The 10121-nt window shown below is 45.3% G+C and overlaps 1 pseudogene; it reads left to right on the top strand.

Moving 5' to 3' along the window:
* The first annotated feature begins 4697 nt into the window (after window positions 1-4697).
* LOC115527661 lies at window positions 4698-6419 on the top strand (annotated as a pseudogene).
* Window positions 6420-10121: the final 3702 nt, after the last annotated feature.

Here is a 10121-nt window from a genome sequence, read left to right as displayed (position 1 = left end):
GAACGATCTCAGGCAGGAAAAGCGTCCCAGGTGGCCAGCGCATCCTCACGGGCCGTGAGGTGGAAAGCTTGCCTGACCCCGAGTGAGGCCTCAGAGGGCTCTGTCGGGCCCGCGCGCCACACAACGCCTGTTGTCAGTGTTAGTGTCTACGTCTTCAACGTCTTTAATCCTAAAGGATGCTTACAGGATGATGGGTGTCATGGCTGCCGTCTTGCTCTTGCTTTCCCGTGTGTTGGCGGGAGGCTTCTGTCAAATAAAAGATGTCTCTGCCAAAGATGCCTTCATGGTAGAAGCCTTCAGAATTCAAGAAAAACCCAAGGTAGACTTGTTCCTCACCACCCATCCCTCCCCTCCTAGCTGTGAGTTCCTGCAGGGTAAGCCTGTGTCTTCCTCGTCTTCGTATTCCCCGCTGTGACTTGCACCGTAGACGACGTCTTTCTGGTTCTAAGCAAACGTTCGTGCATAACGGAGAGCCACCACTTATGGAGCCTTTATACTATCCAAGCCCGGTGCTAAGTTCCTTGCCCGCGCTCTCTCGTGTCATATTCCCAACCACACTGTGGCTTTCTACCACGATGCCCCAGTTTACAGATGGGGACACCGAGACATAAAGAAGCGGAGCACTTGTCCCGGATCGCCTGGATAACAAGTGGAAGCCCTGGAATTTGAACCCTAGTCTGTGCAATTTCAGCACCTTTGCTTTCGTTGCCATGTTGTCCTGTTTCCAAGAGACAAAGGTGCATGGGTACGTAGCTCCAGCCTCAAGAGTTTATAGTCAAGCAAACGGAACAGACACATAAAGAGGTCATTAATTACAGTGCATTAAATGAGCCCTACCCTGGTGACCAGGTGAATGCCAAGGTGGTTCAAACAATCTAATCTGGAGGTTATCAGGGCAGCTTCCTGGAGGAGGTGAGACCTGAACTTATTTTATTAAAGGGTGAGAGGGTGGGCAGACAAAACATTAAGTGAAAAAAGAGACTATCCAAGTAGAAGGAAGAACATGGACGATAGGAAAAGACCTTTGGGTCCAACATCCCAGAAGGATGGTCCTCAGTGGTAACAAGTTGGCAGGGCCCAATTACCAAGGAATAGGAGGAAGGCATCCATCCTCCTGCTGAGTTCTTCCTTGTGCCTTCAACTAGAGATGCCGATCATTTCCTCCCTATCCCTCCCACACCCACTCCCCACAGACTCTTCCTAATGGACAATTCTATAGGGACAGACACCCTGGAGACAAAGCCCAAGTACCAGACGATTCCACCCCACCTCCAGCCATTTAATCCAAACTGAGCTCATCAGGTCGTCTTCCCCAGGAACTTGCACGTGAAGCACTAAGAACGAATCAGTTATCTCTGGGGAGCTGGGCCGACGGGTCACACTGACACAAGGACTGAGGTTGACGCGTTGTGGCACCCATCAGGGAATCACGGGCAAGCGATTAGGAAGCAGCAAAGCTGATGACCAAGAAAAGAGAAATAAACAAGCAGCTGAGATGTGCAAGTGATCCTAGACACCCAAAGAAGAAATAACAGAGAAAAGAGAACACAGACTGGGCCGCAGCCGATGGAGAATAGAGGGTAACTGCCTTGGTTGCTGAGTCATAGGGTCATTTCTTGCCTTGAGATGGCACACACATTATGAAAAAAACCCGTCTCTACTTGAAGCCACTTCATAGGGTCTCTGAAGACACTGAGAGACTTGAGAGAAGAGGCATCATTTCAGGGGTGGGTAGGCAAGGCCGTGCCTCCGAGGCGGTCCCAGAACTCGGTCTGGCTCCGACAGAAGGTGGTACCATGCCTCAACCAGACCTAATGGAAAACAGCCTTGGAATCATTGTTATGTCTGTGTGTAATTGTAAAAAGATGCAGTCTTCGCAGGACTTCTTTGAGAGCTCTCCTTTTACAGCAGGTTGAGCCTTTATCTACGCAATAAATTGTTGAGGTTATGATTACCCAGGGCTTGTCCATCAACAGTGTGGTGTTTTCTGCCGAGCGTCTACACTGATACTTCTAATTTCAATCTATGGCTTTATTTATCCACGTCAGTGAGGAGTGTTAACCCCATACCAACATTTCCAAAGTAATCTTAAAAAGAAAAGAGTAAATACATACTGACGTTGTAACTTTTTCAGATGCAAACAATATGATTTTTTTGTGCCAGTGGCATTAAATCATCACTGCAAGGTAAATATCAAACCATATATACTCATATATTCACATAAATGTGTATCAAAAACCTAGGGTGCCTGGGTTGCTCAGTCAGTTAAGTGTCTGACTTCTACTCAGGTCATGATCTCGCAGTTTGTGAGTTAGAGCCCACATCAGGCTCTCTGCTCTTAAGCCCACTTTGGATCCTCTGTCCCGCTCTCTCTCTCTCTGCCCCTCACCCACTTGTGGCCTCTCTCTCTCAAAAAGAAATCAACAGTAAAAAATTAAAAAAAAAAAACCTGGATGAATTTCTTGCCCCAGACCAGACATCAGTCTTTATCCAGAGACCCCTAGTCTTAGTGAGAAATGGTATTTCTAGAACACAGTCTGGAAAAATGGAGTTCTCTTGGCGGTTGGATTGGTCGTTGTTTCTAAGAATTTAAGTGGAAAGCATTGGAAAATATTTTTTTAAGGGAAACTACATCATTAACTTATACTGGATATCCAATTTTAACTTACTTGATTTTACATATTTATTTCTTTGATGGTGAAAATCTTGGTTCCTAAGAACACTAACATGATTACTCATTTGATATATTGGGAATGATTTCCAAATAATAACATAGATATTAATACTAACAATATGACTTTCAAAGTACAAAATGAGAGTGGAGCGTCTGGGGGCTGGAAGGGAAGGGAAATAATTACTTGAAGGGTGCAGGACGTTCTTCTGGGGTGATGAAAATGTTGGAAACTAGAGAGGGGTCACAGTTACACAACGTCGTGAATGCACTAAATGCTACTGAATTATACACTTTAAAATGGTTACTTGTATGTTCGGTGCGTTTCAATTCAATAAAAAAGAAGGCAGCCTAACTGGCTCAGTCAGTAGAGGAAGCAACTCTTGATCTCCGCATTATGGGTTTGAGCCCTACATTGGGGACAGAGTTTACTTAAAACATAAACTCAAATCTAATAAAAAAGTAACAGAGACAGATTTCAGAGACATAACAACCACATTTAAAAGTGTGGACCTTTACTAGATTCTCATTCAAATAAGCCAACTATTAAACAATAAACAGGGGTGCCTGGGTAGTTCAATCAGCTGAGAGTCGGACTTTGGCTCAGGTCATGATCTCATGGTTCATGAGTTGGAGCACCGTGCCAGGCTCTGTGCTGAGAGCTCAGAACCGGGAGCCTGCTTTCGATTTTGCGTCTCCCTCTCTCACTGCCCCTCCTCTGCTCATGCTCTGTCTCTCTCCCAAAAATAAATGAAGATTAAAAAAAAAATTTTTTTAATGTTTATTTATTTTTGACAGAGACAGAGACAGAATGCGAGTGGGTTGGGGCAGAGAGACAGGGAGACACAGGATCTGAAGCAGGCTCCAGGTTCTGAGCTGTCAGCACAGAGCCCGACGCGGGGCTCGAACTCACGGACCGCGAGATCATGACTGAGCCGACGTCGGCTGCTCAACTGACTGAGCCACCCAGGCGCCCCTGAAATAAATGAAGATTTAAAGAAAATTTTTTAAATAAACAAACAAACATGAAACAAACATATCTGAACACTGGATACTTGCAGGTGTATTAACAAATTATTGTTATGTTATTATTATTATTTTTTAAGTCGGCTTCACACCCAGCATGGAGCTCAATACAGGGTTGAACTCATTATGCTGAAATCAAGACCTGAGGTGAGATCAAGAATTGGACACTTAGCCAACTGAGCCACTCAGGCAACCCCAATTATTGTTATTTTTAAGTTTGGTAGTAATATCACAGCTCTGTGATAACAAAATAAAGAATCCTTTTGCATGTAGTATGTATACTGAAAATGTATAATGGATATGATGCTTGAGATTTGATTTAAAATAATGTGGTACAGGGGCCCCTGGGTGACTCAGTTAGTTGAGTGACAGATTCTTTTTTTTTTTTTTTTTAAACTTTTATTTATTTTTTTTTTCAACGTTTATTTTTTATTTTTGGGACAGAGAGAGACAGAGCATGAACGGGGGAGGGGCAGAGAGAGAGGGAGACACAGAATCGGAAACAGGCTCCAGGCTCTGAGCCATCAGCCCAGAGCCCGAAGCGGGGCTCGAACTCACGGACCGCGAGATCGTGACCTGGCTGAAGTCGGACGCTTAACCGACTGCGCCACCCAGGCGCCCCTGAGTGACAGATTCTTGATTTCTACTCGGGTAGCGAGTCATGGGTCATGGGACTGAGTCCCGCATCCGGCTCTGCACTGAGAGTGGAGCCTGCCTGAGATTCTCTCTCTCTCTCTCTCTCTCTCTCTCTCTCTCTCTCTCTCTCTCTCCCTCCCTCCCTCCCTCTGCCCCCTCCCCCACTCATGCTCTCCTCTCTATCTCAAATTTAAAAAATTAAAAATACTTTTTTAAATAAAACAATGTGGTGTATATGTCATGTATGTGAAGGGGAAGGAGGATGACTGGCCACATGTTGTAAATGTTGAAGTGGGGTGATGGCTACAGAGGGATTGGTCTCTGCATTTATGTTTTTTTTTTAATTTCCATAATAAATTTAAAAAATAAATCCAAAAATTCAGCCAGCCAACATTTTCAAAATAGCCTCCCTAGTGATCAAAGAAATGCAAATGAAAATGACAAGATACATTTTTCAACCGATCGTATTGGCAAAGGCTAGAAGAATATCAATACTCCCTGCTGGTGAGGATGTGACAAACAGGCGCTCTTCTGCATTCCTGGTTTACTTGGTATGACCTTAGTATCACCGTACTAGAAAGCATCTTGGCAATATGAATAAAAATCTCTAAATATGTGGAGGCCTTGGCCCTAGGAATTCTACCTCCTGTAATTCATCCAAAGGAAATGATCAAACAAGGGTATGAGATATCTGGTCAAAAATGTTTATTACAAGGTAATTATAATAGTCAAAATTTTTTAATTAACCTAAATACACACCAATAAGGACATGGTTTTAAGAATAAGGAAGCGTCACATTGTGGATACATACAGAGCCATTAAGATCTGTAACGCACTCTGGTCCTCCCCATTCACTAGACAGACACATCTTCTGGTGCAGGGCCAGCAGTGTCCCCAAGACACAATGGTGAAGGTCAGAGTAAACGGATTTGGCCGTATCGGATGCCTGGTCACCAGGGCTGCTTTTAACTCTGGAAAAGTAGATATTGTTGCCATCAGTGACCACTTCATTGACCTCAACTACATGGTCTTCATGTTTTGTTATGATTTCACCCATGGCAAATTCCACGGCACAGTCAAGGCTGAGAATGGGACATACGTCATTAATGGAAAGCCCATCTCCATCTTCCAAGAGCGATATTCCACCAACATCAAATGGGCTGATGCTGGTGCTAAGTGTGCTGTGGAGTCCACTGGGGTCTCCACCACCATGAAGACTGGAGCTCACCTGACAGGTGGGATGAAGAGGGTCATCCTCTCTGCCCCTTCTGCTGATGCCCCCATGTCTGTGATGGGTGTGAACCATGAGAAGTATGGCAACTCCTTCAAGATTGTCAGCAACGCCTCCTGCACCACCAACTGCTTGGCCCCTCTGGCCGAGGTCATCTATGACAACTTCAGCATTGTGGGGGGATTCATGACCACAGTCCATGCCATCACCGCCACCCAGAAAATCATGGATGGCCCCTCTGGGGAGCTGCAGCATAATGGCTGCCCAGAATGTCATCCCTGCTTATACTGGCACTGCCCAGGCTGTAGGCAAGATTATCCCTGATCTGAATGGGAAGTTCACTGGCATGGCCTTCTTTGTCCCCACCCACAATGTGTCAGTCATCGATCTGACCTGCTGCCTGGAGAAAGCTGCCCAACATGATGATATCAAAGAGGTGACAAAGCAGTTGTCAGAGGGTCCCCTCAAGGGCATCCTGGGCTACACTGAGGACCAGATTGTCTGCTGCAACTTTAACAGAGACACCTACTCCTCCACCTGTGATGTTGGGGCTGGCATTGCTTTCAATGACCACTTTGTCAGGCTCATTTCCTAGTATGACAATGAATTTGGCTACAGCAACATTATGGTCCCCAGAGCCTCCAAGGAGTAAGAGCCCCCTGGACCACCAGCCCCAGTGAGAGCAAGAGGAAGAGAGAGGCCTTCAGTTGCTGGGGACTCCTTACCCCAACTCATCCCCCAACACGCTGATAATCTCCCAACCTCTACAGTTTCCATCCTAGACCCTCTGAAGAAGGGGAGGGACTTGGGGAGACCTACCTTGTCATGTACAGTCAATAAAGTATACTGTACCCAGCCCCCCAAAAAGCTATAATGTAGATGTATATTAACATGGAAAGATGTGTCATAGCTATATCAAGGAGGGGGAAAATCAAGCTCCTAAAGCTATGTATAGTAAGATACTTTTTTGTTCTTTAAAAAATAGAAGGAAAAATGGCTAACAATGATTACCTCTTGGTGGTAAAAACATGGATTATTTTTGTTGCTTTTCTTTTGCTTATTTTTTCACTTTTCTAAATGAATTTTGAGTCGTTTTAGCATTCTAAATAATGAATTCCTGTGTAATCAAAATAGCCTGTGCCTAATGAAATGACATGATATCTAGAATTTGCTCCAATCATCTAAGGTTGGGCTATGGATGAAACAGGTTTGGCTCTGAGGTGACAGTCCTTGAAGCTGGGTGATGGGGTAACTAGGGGCTCAGTTTACTTTGTTCTCTACTTCTGTATATGTTTGGAATTTTTTCATTCTACCATTTTCCCCAATATATCCTTTTTCAGTCCAAAGTGACATCTTGTCATCTCTTGTCCCGTCCCTCCCACAATACACCTCCAGAGATCACAAAGTCCAGCACCTTGGCCAGAGACATTAATGCTGTCTGATGTTTTGATGAGTAAAATGGCTCACCTCTCCTGTGGTCAGAAAGGCATTGGGTTGGAAATGCTCCTCCTGTGAGATTCCCCCCTGCCCACTTTTCCAACCTACACAAGACAGGCGCCTGGGGCCAGAGGTGCAGGCTTCAGTCAAGAGCTAACTGGCCCACACAAGAAACAAAGTCACAGGCTTAACACCTTTATCAGCCTGATTCCTGTGTCACCCTATCTATGATTGCCTGCCATTCCTTCCTCCCACGTGGGGCTCTCTCTTTCTCAGAGGGAGGAAGTATGGGTTAGTGGATTTGGCATACCCAGCCTAAAGATTGGCTCTTCTCACTTGGCTACTGCCCTGTGCTTTCTCACCCAGGCATATTGGCTATAAAAGTACCTAGAATGCAAAAATCACCATGAATATTCATGAAGTCATATTACAAATAATACGTCTTTAAAAATGAATAATCTTCTGGCTGGTCTCCCTGGAAATTGAATTCTTCTCCCACACTTTGAGTCACTTGGAGATTGTTAATAGTGTTGGTCAGAAAACAACAGCCCAAATCGGCTCCACCATCTAATTTTGTGTGACCTGCAAGTCTAGAATGGTTTTTTACATTTTAAATCATTGAAAAAAATCAGAAAAATAATAATATTTTGTGACACATAATGCAAAATTAAGTTCAAATTCCAGTGCCCATAAATACAGTTTAATTGGAGCATAAGTCACAATCACTTGTTTACACGTTGCCCGTGACTGATTTCACACTACAATGACACAGAGTTGTTTGTGATACAGACCATATGGCCCATGCAGCCTGAAATATTTACTATCTGGCTTTTTAGAGAAAGAGGTTGCCGACCTCTAGCTTGAGGGTCTCCTAACTACTCTTGTGATTCTCTCTTGCCTAATAGAGCCGAACGGCAATGCCATCCTTTGCCAGTAAGTGAGACTGTCCTCCACACGTCAGCCTCAACCATCCAGGTTTGAGGCTCTGGGTTTTAGAAAATTCATTCACCCGTCCAATGAAGGTGTAGCGAATGTCAACTTTGTGCCACACGCAGATTTAAGTTCTGGATTCATAGCAGTGCCTGAAACAAGCAAAAACCTCTGCTTTCTTGGAGCAGAGGTTCTACTAAAGAAAGATGACCACAAACCATGTTTGTTGAATAATAATATGCAATATGCTAAGTGGCATTAAATGCTATGGAGGAAAAAAAAAAAAAAGCAAGGGGATAAGTGGGTCAGAGAAGGGGAGAGTAGCAATTTCCAATCAGGCTAGGAAAGATCTCATTACAAGGTAACAGTTGAGTAAAGACTTGAAGGCAGTAAAGAGAAAGTCATGGATACACCTAGGAGAAGAACATTCCAAGCACAGGAAGAGCAAACACAAAGGTCCTGATGTCCACGTGTCCTTCATAGTCAAGGAATATCAAGCACAAGGAGTGGCTGAGGTCGAGGTCAGCGAGGCAAGGGGTAGAGAAGAGATCATAAGGGCTCTTATGTGCCATATTGATAGCATGGCATTTGTCCAAGGTGAGATGGGAAGGCAGGATGGAGCATAGGAGCCGAGAAATAGCATAGTCTGACATCCAATTCCTTATTTCACAACTTTATGTAAATGAGGCATACCTTTCCATTTATTCTGACTCCTTGAGTTTAAAGAAGCATCGGGGGGGGGCGCCTGGGCGGCGCAGTCGGTTAAGCGTCCGACTTCAGCCAGGTCACGATCTCGCGGGCCGTGAGTTCGAGCCCCGCGTCGGGCTCTGGGCTGACGGCTCGGAGCCCGGAGCCTGTTTCCGATTCTGTGTCTCCCTCTCTCTCTGCCCCTCCCCCGTTCACGCTCTGTCTCTCTCTGTCCCAAAAATAAATAAACGTTGGAAAAAAAAAATTAAAAAAAAAAAAAAAAGAAGCATCGGAATGTATGAAAACAAGTATAAAAGTTTAGGAAAAAGGAGAACAAGCACATCAGTGAGTGTTTTAGTTATCCATTGCCGTGTGACAAATCAACCCGAAGCTTAGTGGTTTACAAGAACAATATTCTGTTATTTCCCCTGGTTCTGTGAACTGAGTGGGATCAGCAGGGCAATTCTTCTTTTTTGTACACCAGTTGAACTGGGCTGGAGCGTTCAAGCTTTCACTCACTCATACTGTTCCTCTATTTAGCCTCTCCTCGTGGCTAACTCAGGTTTCTTCGCAGCATAGTGGTCTTGGGTGTCAGAGCTGGCTTCGAGAGAAAATATAGAAGCCGCCAGACTCTTAAAGGCTAGACCCAGAACCAGCACGGCACCACTTCTGCCACGTTCTATTGGCCAAAGCAAATCAAAAGCCAATTCGGATTCAAGGATAGGAGAAAAGAGATCCCCCCCAGTGATGGTTGCTTGGGTGGGTTGAGCTGTGTTCACAACCTGACAAGAAGAAATTGTTGGTGGCCATCTTTAGAGCTTCTCAGAATGGGCAAGAAACTCTGATTCCGCCCCAACCCCATAGAACCATGAAACTCTTAGGGTCCCTTCCTCTCCTTTTGACCATTGCGTATGGTCATGACATTGACAAGTGTGGTTAATAGATTATGGCTGATTACCTTTGGGTTCTGGGATCATGAGATTCCCTAAGTCTTGAAAATCATTCTGAGAAGCATCTTGAGTCCTGCATCCATAGAGATTGTGTTCATTTTCCTCCCTAGTTCTGCTGGCCCAGCTGTCTGACTGAGCCTCCTTGACATCCCCTGGGCACAGTCACACTCCAACCAGCAGCTGGGCTCATCTCAGAAGAGGGGATGGGTCGTGTGGTGTTGTGCAGAACTTAGAGAATGTGATGCAGCTCTTTCCCCAGAAGCAGCCAAAACTTCCCAGGCTGGCCAAATGTGCACCCAGCCACAGTACTGCCTGCCTTCCCCAAAGGCAGGAGCACGTAGGTCACCACTGGACTGTAAAAACAAGAGGAAGGGCACCTGGGTAGTTCAATCGGTCAAGCATCCGACTTTGGCTCAGGTCATGATCTCACGGTTTGTGCGTTCGAGCCCCGCGTCGAGCTCTGTGCTGCCAGCTCAGAGCCTGGAGCCTGCTTCGGATTCTGTGTCTCCTTCACGCTCTGCCCTTCCCCCGCTCATGCTCTGTCTCTCTCTCT

The sequence above is a fragment of the Lynx canadensis genome, chromosome D2, assembly GCF_007474595.2.
Source record: "Lynx canadensis isolate LIC74 chromosome D2, mLynCan4.pri.v2, whole genome shotgun sequence".
Taxonomy (NCBI): Eukaryota; Metazoa; Chordata; class Mammalia; order Carnivora; family Felidae; genus Lynx; species Lynx canadensis.
This window is presented reverse-complemented; position numbering and strand designations above follow the sequence as displayed.